General features: G+C 46.9%; 1 protein-coding gene and 1 pseudogene across 3 annotated transcripts in view; both read left to right on the top strand.

Annotated features, from left to right (window-relative positions):
• On the top strand, positions 1–4,091 carry LOC309614364 (large ribosomal subunit protein eL22 pseudogene; annotated as a pseudogene). Its single transcript has one exon. The product of its transcript is annotated as a large ribosomal subunit protein eL22 pseudogene (transcript).
• Positions 4,092–10,299: 6,208 nt separating this feature from the next.
• Positions 10,300–15,317, top strand: part of EEF2K (eukaryotic elongation factor 2 kinase) — a 60,180-nt gene continuing 55,162 nt past the window's right edge. The window contains exon 1 of one of the 2 annotated variants that reach the window (XM_082362470.1): positions 10,300–10,669. The gene's annotated coding sequence lies outside the window, so the exon portion shown is untranslated. Of the gene's footprint in view, positions 10,674–15,317 lie in introns of both variants that reach the window. The other variant, XM_082362469.1, reaches the window with a different exon arrangement.

The following is a 15,317-nucleotide window of genomic DNA, read 5'->3' on the forward strand; positions in this document are numbered from 1 at the left end:
TTTATTTTCATTACTCTAGGAGGTGGATTAAAAAAGATCTTGCTGCAATTTATGTCAGAGAGTGTTCTGCCTATGTTTTCCGCTAAGGGTTTTATAGTATGCGGCCTTACATTTAGGTCTTTAATCTGTTTTGAGTTTATTTTTGTGTATAGTGTTAGGGAGTGTTCTAATTTTGAGACAGCAAGTAGGAAGAGGTCCTAGCTTTCTTGGAGACACTAAGCAGAAGCATTATAAATGCAGAAAACAGAGTCATTACTGTGGGCAGCTCAAGGTGAAATAGCCAGTCAGAATGGACCAGTAAGGCAAATTCATAAACTTTCCATTATGAGTGATGAAGCTATTCCCCTTTGTAGACCCAGTGCCAGGCGTCTAAAACACCATCCGGTCTCTCATCTTAAAAATATTTCTCTTGACTCCCCATTCCCCCTCCCGCTACTGCTACCATCACTCATCAAATTTCGTGATGAGATGTCCACACTTACGTTTCCATTTCTTCTCTTCAACTCACACCAAAATGGTTTTAATCAAGGTCATCAGTGACCTTGTCCATAAATCATAAAACCAAAGAATATTTTTCAGTCTTTATTTTGCCAAGTCTCTTCAACATAGTTGGCTACTCCCTCCTTCTTGCCATAATCTTCTTGACAACAATCTATATGACAACACACCTGTCTTCCACTTGAGTCTCTGACCAGTCCTTCTTTATCTCCTTCACTGGCTTCTTTTCCATTGCATTCCCTTTAGGATGATGGTCCTCAGGACTCCATCTTGGTCCCTCTACTTCCTCTGCATGCTTTTCCTGGGCAAGTTCATCCATTCCCATGACCTCAGTCTCCAGTGCCTCCCAAATCTGTATCAATTGCTCAGAGTGTTCTCTTGGCCTCCAGACTTCTATGTCCAATCTACTCAACCCCATGTCCTAAATCTCAAACTCAGTGTGGATCAAACTGAAATCATCTTTTCCACAAACGTCCTCTTCATCCTGTGTTCCCTCCTAGGGAGACAAGAGGCACCGCCAGCCATCCAGTGGCTCAAGCCCAAAACCTGGTCATCACTTTCGATGCGTTCTTCTTTTTCATGTCTTCGTCATTGAGTTCTGTCAGATCCACCTCCAAAACGTCTCCCTGTCCAACACACTGTCACAACCATGGTACAAGCCACTCTCCTTTCTCCTAGACAACTACAGTAGGCTTTGAATGGAACCTCCTATTCCTACTGCCAGAGGGAACATCCAAAATTGGAACATGCCACCCTCTGGCTTTCGATGGTTTCCCATGCCCTCAGGGCCAAGTTCAAAGCCTTAACTTGGCATTCATGGCCCTCCTTGCCTAACACTTCAGTCTCATCTCTAGCCATTTATCCAGCTGCTCTCTCTCCAGCTGCCCTGAATTACCTTCCCAGCATCTCAGACTCACCAGGCTCTCCTTTGCCTCTAGGATTTTCCACATGCTGTTCCCTCTTCCTGGAACTCCCCTCTCCCACCTTCACTAGCTAACCTCTCAATTTCAAGTCCAAGCTAAACGTCACTTTTTCCGTTGTTCCTGGGTCAGCTTCCGCATTCTGCATGACACTCCTCACAGGTATAATTAAAGAAATTACAGTGGCTGTGAACTCTATGAGGGCCAAGACATGTCTGCTGTTTTGCTCTGTAGCCTCAGGTTGATCTTAATTTCTGGCACATAGTAGGCCCTTCATAAATGGTTGTTGAATGAGTAAATAAACAAGCAGCAAAACCAAGTAGGAAGTGGATCAATGAAGCTGGGACCTCAAGGCTGATACACCTGGGCGGGGCAGGGCTCCTGATACCCCAGACCCTCCATAAAGTCACCTGACACAGTTTCTACCAACAGGGATTTATGGAGTCAGCCTGGGCTCTCCGCTGACACAGAGCGGGCCAGAAAGGGACCCTTCCTAACTGACGTCTTGATTAAAATCACCTCCACCTAATCTTTGTCCTTGGGAGGTAAAGGGGCCCACTCCCGGTGGCCTCAGGCCTTGAAGCATTAAATTAAAGGCGCAGACAGACTGTTGAGAGCTTTTCAAGGTATCTCAGGATGCTTTCCCATGGAAATAGGGAGACGTTTTTGTTTTCGTTTTTTAAGGTAGCGGGATTGGTGGGTTTGTGTACTAGGCTAGGGAGTGAGGTGGCTTGTCCTGCAGTTTCCTTCTTTTCCCCTCCCTTCCCCATTCCATTAAAAAAAAAATACAGGCTGAACTGGAAGAAATCACTTTTACAGGTTGAAATTCCTGTATAAGGAGAAAGTGAATGAAATGAAGGATCCCTCTGGGGATTTTCTACTGTGGGGAAAAAAAAACGTCAGAAGGCAGAAAAAGTGAAGAGTAATTGGGAGAGGATATAGAAGTTAAAGGATGGAAAAGTGAGAACCTTTGAGGTGTGGCAGCGGTGGGATTCGAACCCACGCCATCGAAATGACTGGAGCCTAAATCCAGCGCCTTAGACCACTCGGCCACGCTACCGCCCGCTCAGAAATTGTTCCGTTCTTACTATATTAGTCTAATGACGCGGCGCCTCACGTTCTCTAAGCCCCGCCCTCATCTGTTTACACATGCGCGATATCAGCCTGACGCTTACCGCGCCGGTTAACAGCGTGTTAACCCCTGGCTTCCTCTTGGGCTTTGGAGTCAAAGTGCTCTTGTAATCGGCAGTAGTAAGTTCAGTCGGGACGCAGCATTGAAAAGGAAAACAAAGTTCCCAATTGTTAATATTAATATTCAATCGTCATGTATGTTTGCATTTGATTTTTCGCGAGCGTGGCATACTGCCTACGGCCACGTGGGGGCAGTGTCGCGCTGCCGCTTGCTCCTGGCTGGGCTGCGGGTCCCGCCGGGAACCCGGGTTTGCGCGGAGCCGGCCGAGTCCCCATCCTGTTTGGACTCTCTAGCCCTACTTCAGGGAACCTCTGCAGCTTCGGGTGGCCCCATGGCCGGCCCCTGCCACCGCGATGTAAAAATCATGGGTCCAGGAAGGAAAATCATTGAACGTTTTTACAGATCCTTGCCTTGTGTAGGCTCCCTCAATCATCACTCTTATCTACTTTTTACAGAGGGGGAAACTGAGGCTCAGATTGGCAGAGTAACTTGTGTTAGCTACCCCCAGGCAGAGCCAGCATTCCCTAGCCTCCCAAAACCCAGTGTTCTTCTATGTAGAGTATTTCAGTGTGTTTTAAAATGCAGTACCCCTTTCTGCCTTCGCTGCCTCCATGGCGCCCGTGAGAAAGTTTGTGGCGAAGGGGAGCAAAATAAAAGCAGGTCCCGAAGTTTACCCTTGACTGTACCCACCCTATAGAAGATGGAATCATAGATGCTGCCAATTTTGAGCAGTTTCTTCAGGAGAGAAAGTGAACGGAAAAGCTGGGAATCCTGGTGCAGGGGTTGTAACAACCGAAAGAAGCAAAAGCAAGACTACTGTAACCTCTGAGGTGCCTTTTTCCAAAAGGTATTCGAAATACCTCACCAAAAAATATTTGAAGAATAATCTACTTGATTGGTTACGCGTAGTTGCTAACAGCAAAGAGAGTTACGAATTGCGTTACTTCCAGATTAATCAAGATGAAGAAGAGGAGGAAGATGATTAAAACTCAGTTATCTGGAATATTTTGTGTGAGTTCTTGAGTAAAACTTGGGAACCAAAATGGTGGTTTTCCTTGTAAAAAAAAAAATAAAATAGAAACAAAATGCAGTAAATTCAGAGCAAATACATATCAATAAATACATAACAAACTTCCATTTCCTGCCACCGAGAATTAATTGTATTCAGCTCTTCTGAAAGATCACCCCCTGCGGCCACAAGAAGGAAGCAGAGATCTCTTTGAGTCATCCCCCCCCCCCCGACAAATGACTCAAAGCATTCTCCAGTAGTTGCACCATTTGCTAGCAGCAACTGTAACAGAGAAGAACAAACCTGACTCCATATTGAATCTATTCCTTTAGCTCTAACCTTTGTGCTCTGTTGCCTGTGCTTAGTCATACTGGCACTGCACCTTTTGTGAAAGATTGTTGCCTGTAGTCTGAAACATACAGGATACTCCCTTCTCAAGGCTCTGACCTTTAAGCTTAACACTTTTCCATTCATATAGAGAGAAAAAGTTGCAGAACAGAAAAGAACATTTGTCTTGTTGGAGGTTTACAGGAACATCGTGACCTGACCCATGTGGAGAGCTGAGAGAACGAAGTATTCCAGCACCAAGAAATTTACAACAACTAACCACACCCCCTCCCCTTTTAATATAAAAGCCTGAATTCTAACTTGGGGAAGATGGTTCTTTGGGACACCAGTCCACCACCTTCTCAGTCTGCTGGCTTTCCAAATAAAGTTGCTATTCCTTGCCCCAATACCTCGTCTCTCAATTTATTGGCCTGTCGTGCGACGAGTAGTATGAGTTTGGACTCTGTAATGTGACCCTTCCCCTCCCAACTCTCTCTGTCTCTAATAATTTAATTCAAGTAAACATTTATCCAACACCTACTAGGCCAGATCAGGCAAAAATCAGGTCTTTCGGGAGAAGCAGAGCTGCTCAGAACTTGCATGACAGAGGTGCTTCACCAGGACAAAAATCCAGTGGAAGCAAGGCCATGAGCTCATCTGCTCCAGCGAGCAGGCCTGTCTCCCTGCAGACTTCTGCAGTAGTGCTGACTCGGCTTTCCTAGTGATTTATGCCTTAAGGTTGAGGCTGGGAGGGCAGTTCCTATGCAAAACCTAGGCCCAGGCAGGCAAGGGTGGGGAGGCTACAGAAACCAGGGCAACTGGGCTCTGTTTAGTTTTTGTTCTTTTCTTTTTTTTTTAAGTAACAGTTAAAAATAACTTTTGCTAAAATAATAAATACATGTTCCTTGTTGAAACTCCAAGCTAAGAAAGAAAAGCACAAATAAGAGAATAAAATCACCTTTAATTTCTCCTCCCAGTTAAGCTCTGTCAACACTTTGGTAAAGGAAGGTGCTTTTTGTCTTTTTAGATTTGAAATATAATGTAATGCATGCTCTTTGTAAATTTTTTTTCAAATGTCAAATCTTCTGTATAAAGTTAAAGGGAGTTCTCTTCTTCACCACCTTCCTCCTTCACAGCTGAATCCCACAACTCATTATAATGAGTAACAGTTTAGCTGTATCCTTCCAGATCTTTCCCTATGCAGACGTAGGGGCAACTAGAGGCCCACACATGCCCCACCCTAATCCTGGGGTTTGCCTTGTGCAAGAGAAAGGAAGAAAGACACTATCCAAAAGACAGAAGAGTGGTCATTTCATTGCTTCTGTGAGTCTTTCTGTAGCTACAGGTGGGTCATTGAATGGCCCTGTGTTGGCTTTGTGCCCAGTAGGCCCTGGACCTCCTGAGCCAAGGAGCCAAGGAGGACTTTCAAGGACTTTTTTTAAAGCTTCTGCTTAAAAACATCCCACTGTGGTTCCCAGGGATGGAGGGGGATGCAGGGGATGAACAAGTGAAACACAGGATTTTTAGGGTAGTGGAACTGCTGTGTATGTTACTGTAACAGTTGATGCATATTATTATAAATTAGGCCAAACCCACAGAATGTACACCACCAAGAGTGAACTTTAATATAAACTGTGGACTCTAGGTGATTATGATGTGTCAGTGTAGGTTCGTTATTAATTGTAACACGTGCACTACTCTGGTGTGAGATGTTGATCATGGGGGAGGCTATTCTTGTGTGGAGGCAGGAAGGATATGGGAAATCTCCAAACCTTCCACTCAATTCTGCTGTGAACCTAAAACTGCCTTAAACTCCCACAGACACGGCCTCCTGTGGACAGGGAATCCGAGCAGCTAGCGCTTGGGAAGCATTTCATTCCCTTGGCATGTGTGTCTAGAGCAGTTCTCCAACCCCCCCTGAGCCCGTGGCAGGATTACACCCATCCCTGGAAGTTGGGAGAAGCCACATACCTAGATTGGGCTAGAGCACCATTCCTGGTGACCTCTCTTCTGCTGCCACACCCTGAAGCACCGCGAGGATGTCAGGAGCCCTTTTCTGAGGGTAACAGCTTTATCGTGATTTACTTCACGTACCATACAAGACACCCCTTTAAAGTGTATAGTTCATTGTTTTTTATAATATTCACAGAATTGTGCAGCCCTCCTCACAATCAATTTTAGAATATCTTCATCCCCCCAAAAAGGAATACTGTACCTTTAGTAGTCACTCTCCATTCCCCCCAGACTCCCTTCCTAGCTGTGGGCCACCACTAATCTACTTTCTGTCTCTAAGGATTTCCCTATTCTGGACATTTCGTATAAATGAAATCATATAATCTGTTGCCTTCTGTGTCTGGCTCCTTTCACTTAGCATACTGTGGTTTTTTTTGTTTTTTTTTAATTAATAGTTACTTTATTTATTTTATTTATTTATTTATTTATGGCTGTGTTGGGTCTTCGTTTCTGTGCGAGGGCTTTCTCTAGTTGTGGCAAGCGGGGGCCACTCCTCATCGCGGTGCGCGGGCCTTTCACTATCGCGGCCCCTCCCGTTGCAGGGCACAGGCTCCAGACGCGCAGGCTCAGTAGTTGTGGCACACGGGCTTAGTTGCTCCGCAGCATGTGGGATCTTCCCAGACCAGGGCTCGAACCCGTGTCCCCTGCATTGGCAGGCAGATTCTCAACCACCGTGCCACCAGGGAAGCCCTAGCATACTGTTTTTAAGGTTTATCCATGTTTTAGCATTTATCAGTGCTTCATTCCTTTTTATTGCTGAGTAATATTCTATTGTATGGGTATAACACATTTTAATTATCCATTTATCAGTTGATGGATATTTGGGTTTTTTTCACCTTTTGCCTATTATGAATAATGCTGCTATGAACATTTGTGCGTATGTTTTTGTGCAGACATGTGTTCATTTCTCTTGGGTATATACCTGGGAGTGGGATTGCTAGGTTGTATGGTAACCCCATGTTTAATTTTTTGAGAAACCACCAAACTGTTTTCCATTTTCCATTCCTGCTTGCAGTGTATGAGTGTTCCAATTTCTCCACACCCTTGCCAATACTTGTTATTATCTGACTTTTGATCATAGCCATCCTAGTGGATGTAGTTTTGATTCGCATTTTTTTAATGACTAATAATGTTGAGTATCTTTTTCATGTGCTTATTGGCCATTTATATATCTTCTTTGGAGAACTGTCTGTTCAAATCTTTAGCCCATTTTGAAATTGAGTTATCTTTTTATTATTTGAGTTATAAGAGCTCTCTATATTTTGTAAATATTATAATGGAAAAGAATGTGAGAAAGAATATATATATATATATATATATATATATATATATATATATATATATATACCTTTGCTGCACACCTGAAACTAACACAACTGTTACAGAAAGTGCACACAAAGTGATTCAGTTACACATATACATATATATTATTTTTCTGATTCTTTTCCATTATAAGTTATTACAAGATGCTGAATATAGCTCTGTGTGCTATACAGTAGGTCCTTGTTGTTTATCTATTTTATATATAGTAGTGTGTATCTTTTAATCCCAAATTCCTAATTTTTCCCTTCCCCCCTTTCCCCTTTGGTAACCCTAAGTTTGTTTTCTATGTCTGTGAGTATATTTCTGTTTTGTAAATAAGTTCATTTCTATCATTTTTTTTTAGATTCCACATATAAGTGATATCATATGATGTTTGTCTTTCTCTGTCTGACTTACTTCACTTAGTACTATAATCTCTAGGTCCATCCATGTTGCTGCAAATGGTGTTATTTCATTCTTTTTTATGGCTGAGTAATATTCCATTTTATATATATATATATATATATATATATATATATATATATATATATATACACACACACACACACACACATATGTATATATGTATACCACATCTTCTTTATCCATTCATCTGCTGATAGACATTTAGGTTGCTTCCAAGAGATTCTCTTTTTAAATGGTTTCTATAAAAGACCCAGATTAGTATCTCATTGGCTTGGCTTGGGATACATACTCATCCCAGAACCAATGAATGGGGCAAAAGGGATGGAATATGCTGATTGGCCAGGTCTAATCATATGTCCAATCTTAGAGCCAGGAGAGTGGGGAGGGCAGTTTTCATGAACTGAGAATAGGGTGGACTGGTTCCTTGAAGACAAATCAAGATGCTCATGCACAGAAGAGATTAAAGAGGAAAAGAGAAGCTAAATAACTTGCGCAGGGTCACAGAGCTATAAGTAGAGCAGTGTTTTTTTTTTTTTTTTTTTGGTCTGGCTTTGGGCTTGGACAGACTAGCTCGGACTCTTTGTCCTTGCCCAACTTTCCCACAGTCAAAATTTCAGGTGCAATTTTGTTTTTTGCCAAAAGCCAGAGGAGTTTTCTCAAGGTGACTAAAGGAGCCAATACTTCAAACCAAAATGATTATATCTTCTAGATCTTGTATTGATATTTTCTGAAACTTGTAGTACAGAGACCAAAAAGTTAAAACACTCAGTGATGGGTTTCAGGACCATTTCTTTTTTTTCATTCCCCTCACCACCTTATGAGATGCTGCCTGAATGTCACCCACTCCCCAAGCCTCATAAACTTGAACCTTCTCCCTGCAGGGGCCATTGCAGCTGGTAAGCTGAAGGACTTCACTCTCCCAACGGGATCTGAATTTTTAGGGGCCACAAAAACTGAAGAGGCAAGGCTTACAGACAGGACATTAAAGGGGTCAGTATATACCTAGACCTGGGTCAAATTCTGCAACTTACTATGTAAATTTGGGAGAGTCACTTAACCAGCCTCAGTCTTTCTGTGTATGAAGTGAGGACAGTAAGAGGGTTGTGATGAGAATTAAAAGAGATAATGTCTGTAAAGCAGTTACCACAGTACCTGACACAAAAAAAATGCCCTGTAAATATCAGCTTTTACCACAACCCCAAAAAGGCTCACCAAAGAAGGCATTACAAATGACAGGTGGCCTTGACCACAGAAACATGTTTACAACCTAGTGTTGAGTAGAAAGGAGAAATAGATGAGTCCACTCTTGTTAGGAAAAATGTATATATTCCCATATGCATACCCAGATAACTGTGTCTGTCTCTGGCCTGCTTGCACACACCTGTTTCTCTGTGTTTGCCTGGGGCTCACCTGGACACTCAGCCCTCCCTCCAGTTCCATGGGAGAACTTGGTCACGTACACCATTCCAGTCCAAGGAGGCTTTCACTGAAGAACTCTTTGGGGCATAGGTAAGTGGTTAGGTCACAAACCCCACCACGAACTATTTAAACAGCCCCCGCTAGACATCGCCCTACTGGAAGCCTTTCCCGTCCTCATCCTTCCCACGGCCCCTGGCAGGTCCCGCCTGGCTGCTCCGCTCCTCTCACCTGCGGGGGTCCTTCAAATTCCTCTCCCCTTTTTTACTACACAGAGTAACTCAGCAGACCCCAAACCAGCAGGAGCCCTGTAATATAGATGCCCTTTGCCAAGAGGAAGGAGCCACCTTGGAAACCTTCTGGGCAAGTGTATCTCTATAAGCCTCAGTGTTATGATCTGTGAAGTAGAGCTACTAGCGTTGGTGTGAAGATGGAATGAGATAAATCGCTTGATAAATATTACTGTTGTCACTTATATCTTTTATTTTTATTTTTTTTGGCCACACCGCACTGACTGCCAGGTAAGTCCCTTACTTTTATTTCTAAAATAAGAGTTGTGAAATTTCTAAAATTTCACTAGAAAAAATATCTGGAAGAATATAATATGAACATGTTCACAGTACTTATCATTAGTTTTATTTCCTTTTCTTCTTTATACCTTCCATATTTAGTCATTTATTTTACAGGTATTTATTAAAGCACTTAACTATGTGCCAGGCTGTGCGCTGAGTTAGGAATACAGCAACGTATTAGACAAATAATTACACAAATAATTGCCACAGTCATAAGTGCCTGTTTTCACAAAGCAGAAATCAGAAAAAAAAAAAAGCAATTTCTTATAAAAATATTGCAAGGTTATGCATAGAGACGTACAATGAGATCCGATCACTACTGATTTTGGAAAGGACTCAAATACAGGAACTAGGCGGGCATAGGATGGAGAATGGGAAGGTGCGGTGGGCGAGGGAGGGGTTAGCTGCCCCCTCTCAAACTACCCGCTGGGAGGGCGCCCCCTTCGCTGGTAGGTGCCAGGCCGGCCCAACGCGTTAGATCCGGACGCTGTGTATTCAGCAGGCTCGGGAGCCGCAGACGCAGGGCCAGGAGATCCACGCGGCGGCTGCAGGAGCGGTGATGGTCATTGCCCGCGGCCACGTGAGCGCCGCGCCGAGCTTACGCCCGCCCGCCCGCCCGCGGCCCCGCCCCTGCCCGCAGTCTCCTGCCCCAGCCACAGCCCCAGCTCGGCGAGTGTCCGGATCCGCCGCCCGCACGCCGCGCGCTGCAGCTGCCCCAGCCCAGCCGACGGTCGCCGGCGCCCTTGCCCTTGGAACGCGCCCCCAGCGCCCCGGGATCGTTCCAGCGGCTCCGCGCGCCCCTCGCGCCCCGGGAACGTTCCGGCGGCCGCCGCTGCCTCCCCGGAGCGCCAGCCCGCGCGCCCCGCTCGCCGCTCCCCGGCACTTTCGGGGGGCCCGCCCGCCCTGCACCCTGGAGCACCGGGCCTCGAGCCTCTGCCAGCTCCTCTGGATCCTCGCGGCCGTAGGTAGCGGCTGCCGTGCCTCTCCGCCCGAGGCAGGTAGGTGGGGCGGCGGTTGGCCTGGGGGGCCGGGATCCGGCGCTGCAAGCCTATGCTCCCCGGTGCAGCCGGCGCCCGGAGCGCGGAGGGTCTGGGGCTTAGAAGTGGGGCCCCAGGCGGAAGGAGAGCGTGGGGGTTAAGCTCTTCGGGTTTCCGTGTTTGCTTCTGTAAAATGGGGGAGTCGTGCAGATTATCGGCAGTGTCTATTGGTAAAATACTTGGCACGTGACGGTCGGGGAGAGGCAGCTTGGGCGCCTCCGCCCGCGGCGCCTGGAGGCCCGCAGAGGGTGGGGGCAGCGCTGCCTTTCTTCCCCTGCAGGGCCCGCATCCCCCACCCCGGCCCCTGAACGAGAGGCCCAAGTTCCGGGAACCTCGGGGACCGTGTAGACGCGCCCTTGCTGCATTGTTGACTGCAGGAGTTCGGGTGTTGGCAGGCTCCGTGGACCTGTGCGCCAAGGGGCCGGGCGTTAATATGCGTGTGGCGGGGCGGGGGCCTCCCGGGTGAGTCCCGGCCTAGATTCGCCGCACACGCCTGGGGGATTGCGGGAAACCGGCCCAGCTGCGCCCCGCGTGAGACAGATGGGCTGCTGGCAGGGGGGCGCTGCTCAGTCTGCCTTGTGGGGACGCTCTATGGGAGCCTGACTTCTGGGTCCTCGGCCCTGGAAGCTGCCTGCCTTGGGGCCGCTCAGCCAGGAAATTGTCTACCCCTCTGATTTTACAGAGGAGACAGGTCCAGAGTGGTCTAACGGCAGATACTAATAAGCAAGATGGACTAAGTTTGGGAATACAGAGCAAGCAGGTGGGAGCTGATAATGCCCACTCGGGGGGGTGGGGGGGAGGGAAGGGTTATTGGAGAAGGCTTCCTGGAGGAGGTGATGGAAAGGATGCCAGTGGTAGGAGGTAGGGTTTAGGAGATAGAGTTTGGCAGGCGTCTTCCTTCTCTGTGGCCTCCACAGCACCTTACAGTCATTGTTTGGTCAATGCATTTATTCAGCAAATACAATAAAGCTGCTTGATGATGGGAAATTAGATGTAACATGGTTGAGATTGCCATCCTCCCTCCTCTCCTGTTCTTCTTAAAGAGGGGGTGTCGGCTGGGGTCCCAAGTTCTTATCTTTTGCAGGGGGTGGGGAAGCAGGAAGTCAGGGCCTGACCATCCCTTGAAATGGTTTCAGTTTACATATGATCACTTGTGTATGTTCTATGATTTGCAGTGGGTTTTTTTTTTTTGTGTGTGTGCTTTTGGTGACAGAACAGTACTTTCTGGCTGACTACTAAGGATATATAACTGATATGATTTTAAAACATTTTTAATGAATTATGTGGCAGAGATGGCTATTGATCACCCATGTCCTCTGCTTCTTGCGGTATCACCTGGATGTATTTCCTAGGCTCCCTTACAGTTTGGTGGGCCACATGACTGAGTTTTGGCTGATGGAATGTGAGCAGAAATAGTGTGTGCCCCCCTCAAGCTTGGACCCTAAAAACCTCCCCACTTTCCTCATTTACCAGCAGAGTTGAGAGGACTCTGAGGGCCTGGAGAAGGACAGAGCCACAAGCTGGAAGGAGCCTGGGCCTCTGAATGACTGTGGAGCAGAGCCTCTCCTTTCCCCCTCTCTGGTGGTCTGTGGCTGTCCACTGAAGAGTATAGGGCTCCAGGAAGCTCTTTGGAAGGTCTTTGGATATGAGAGAGGCTTGTTGGCTGTGGCCTTCCCCTCAGGGTGATCTAACTGGGCTGTTCCACAGGGGAAGGGTATCTTTAGGCCTTTTTTCTCACACTGGTCAGATTCCCCAAAGAAGTCTTGTCCAGTCTTTGGCAGGATTGGCATCCAGGTGCCAGGACACTGAGAGCAGTGTGGAAGAAAGCTGAGGGTCACCAGCAGAAACTTGGATTTGTTCAAACTCATTCTCTAGGATTTACTCTTTCTGGTCCTATTCCTAAAGCTGATACAGGAAAATTTGATGATCAGGATTGCATTCAAAGTAATAGTGGCTGGCTGGACTGATTCAAAAATAAACATTTTTGCGTTGGGGAGATCAGTTTTGCTGACCAAGAAGCTGCAGACTTAACCCCCGTGAACTGAGAATGTTCTAGAAGAAAGTGGTTATAGTGACCACCACAGGATAAAAGTAGCTTGGATTAAACTCTTGCAGGCAAGACTGATGGGTACAAGAAGAAGGCTTCAAACGAAGGAAGGAGTGAGTCACTAACAGGCTGATGATGAAGTAGAAGATGACATTCTCTGGGTCCCCAAAGTCCCAGGGCTGTGGAACACCCAGAGAAGCATTTCAGAGGGCTGGAAAGTCAGAGGGCGGTCATTGTTCCGTTCTCCAGCTGTGATGCTTTCTAGACCTGGCAAGGACCCCACAGGGAGTGGCTGAAAGGCAGGAGGCTCAGCTGCAGAACATTCTCTCCGCCAGTGGTTCTTGAACTTTAGTGAACATTGGTATCACCTGGAGGGCTTGTTTAAACATGGCTTGCTGGGCCCACCCCCAGAGTTTTCTTTAGCAGGACTGGAGTGGGGCCCCAGAATTTGCACATGTGACAAGTTTTCAGGTGAGGCTGCTCCTGCTGCTAGTGGTCCCAGGATCACACTTTAAAAGTGGTTTAGCAAGTGATGGCTGAGTGAAGCCCTGGATAGACCTGCACTGGCTTCAGACCCACCTCCCCCACCTTCTAGCCATGTGATTTGGGGCAAGTCACTTAACTTCTCTGTTCCTCAGTTTCCTCACCTGTAGGATGGAGCCAATGGTGCGTACCTCCTGGGGTTCAGGGGAGGCTTCCTGGAGGAGGTGACATCTATCTAACCTGAGACCTGAGGGATGAGCAGAGTTGGCCAGGGGACAGGTAGGGAGAGCAGGCTAGAGCATGTGCCAAGCAGATGGCACAGTGTGGGCGAGCCAAGGGAGGGGGCAACGCTTGTCCTCCAAGGAGCCGAGAGGAGTGATGGAGCAAGAGTTTTATAAGTGGTGCTGAAATGCTATGAATCTGTTCTGGGCTACATGTCTCAGGGTGGGATTGCAGTGGAGGGGAGGCTGACCAAGTCATGGGAAATGGGCCTTGGGGATGGGAGGGCCTGAAAGCAGTGCAGGTTACTTCTGTCCACATCCCATTGGCTCAAATGTAGTCACATGGCCCCACTTAGACGGAAAAGGATTTGGGCAGGGGAGAACAAATCCATAGTGGACAGCTGGCTTCTATGCCACAGACCAGTTCTCTCACCTCTTCTTCACCTTGCTCCCTCTGCCCCACTTTGGTGGATGAATGAATTTTATAGATGAGGAAGCTGAGGTTCAGAGAGGTTAGGTAATTTGCCCAACGTCACTCAGCTAGTGGCAGAGCCGGGACTTGAACACAGATCTGTTCATCCCAAAAGACTTGTTGGGCCCGATCCTGGTCTTGGCTGCTTTTTGAGGGCCTCCCCATGACCCAGGCATTCCCACTCGGGATCTCAGCTGCGTCTCTGGGCTAAGTAACCCCCAGATGCCTTGTAGTTCTAACTCGATAGCCCCTCCATTCCTCCATGCCTACAATGCTCATTATACCCGCAGAAATTGCCCACTTTTGTTCAGTTACTCATTCATTCATGCAGCCTGCATTTACAGGGAACCTAGTGTGTGCCAGGCATTGTGCTCTGGGCTGGTAGCTAGAAGGACTAAGACACGGCCCCTTTTGTTCCAGACACTCACGTGGTCTGGCCACCGAGAGGCTGTGTAAACACAGAGTTGCCCTGAGAAGTGAGACACACTTGTCTCTCTGATCTGACCCATCAGGAGGACAGAGTATCCTGGGAACATGAGAAGGGTGCAAACGATTAAAAATTAAAATTCAAGCCCTCTTGTGCATTTTGTTAATTGAAGCTGTAACTATATTATTGTGCTTTGTATTCTAAAATGTATTTTTCTGATTTTTAAAACAGTAAAGTAGCCTTTGCACCTTAACAGTTTTATATGAATGAAGGACAGTGAATTGCAACGATGAGCTTTAGCAGAGTGAATGTTGACTTGTCTCTCTGGGTCCAGCTGCGGGTTGCTGTTCTCATCAGCGAGTAAGCTAATTTCTCTGTCTCTGGTATGCGTGGAGATGTGTTTTTAAAGAGGAGATGAGGGAGGGTGGATTGGGGGAAGTCTCCTTGGAATCCACCAGAGTCATTCTAGAACAGGGTTTCTCAGCCTCAGCACTATTGACAGTTTGGTTGGACAGTTCTTTGTTGTGGGGGCTGTGCTGTGCATTGTAGGATGTTTGGCAGCGTCCCTGGCCTCTACCCACTAGATGCCTGTTGCACTCCCAGAGATGTGACAGCCAAAGGTGTCTCCAGACATTGCCAAGTGTCCCCTGAGGGGGCAAAATTACCCCACTGTTCTAGACTATACGTGTTTCCTATGGCCACTGTAACAAATTACCACAGACTTAGTGGCTTAAAACAACACAAACTTCTTTTCTTATGGTTCTGGAGATGAGAAGTTCAAAAGCCAAGGTGTCAGCAGGGCCATGTTCTTTCTGAAGGCTGTAGGGAAAATCTGTTGCCATGCTTTTCCAGTTTCTGTAGGCCACCTGCATTCCTTGACTTGTGGCCCCTTCCTCCGTCTTCAAGGCCAGCTGCATAGCATCTTCAAAATTTCTCTATGACCCCTGCTTCCATC

This window comes from Balaenoptera borealis, assembly GCF_965194805.1.
Source record: "Balaenoptera borealis genome assembly, chromosome: 16".
NCBI classification, from domain to species: Eukaryota; Metazoa; Chordata; class Mammalia; order Artiodactyla; family Balaenopteridae; genus Balaenoptera; species Balaenoptera borealis.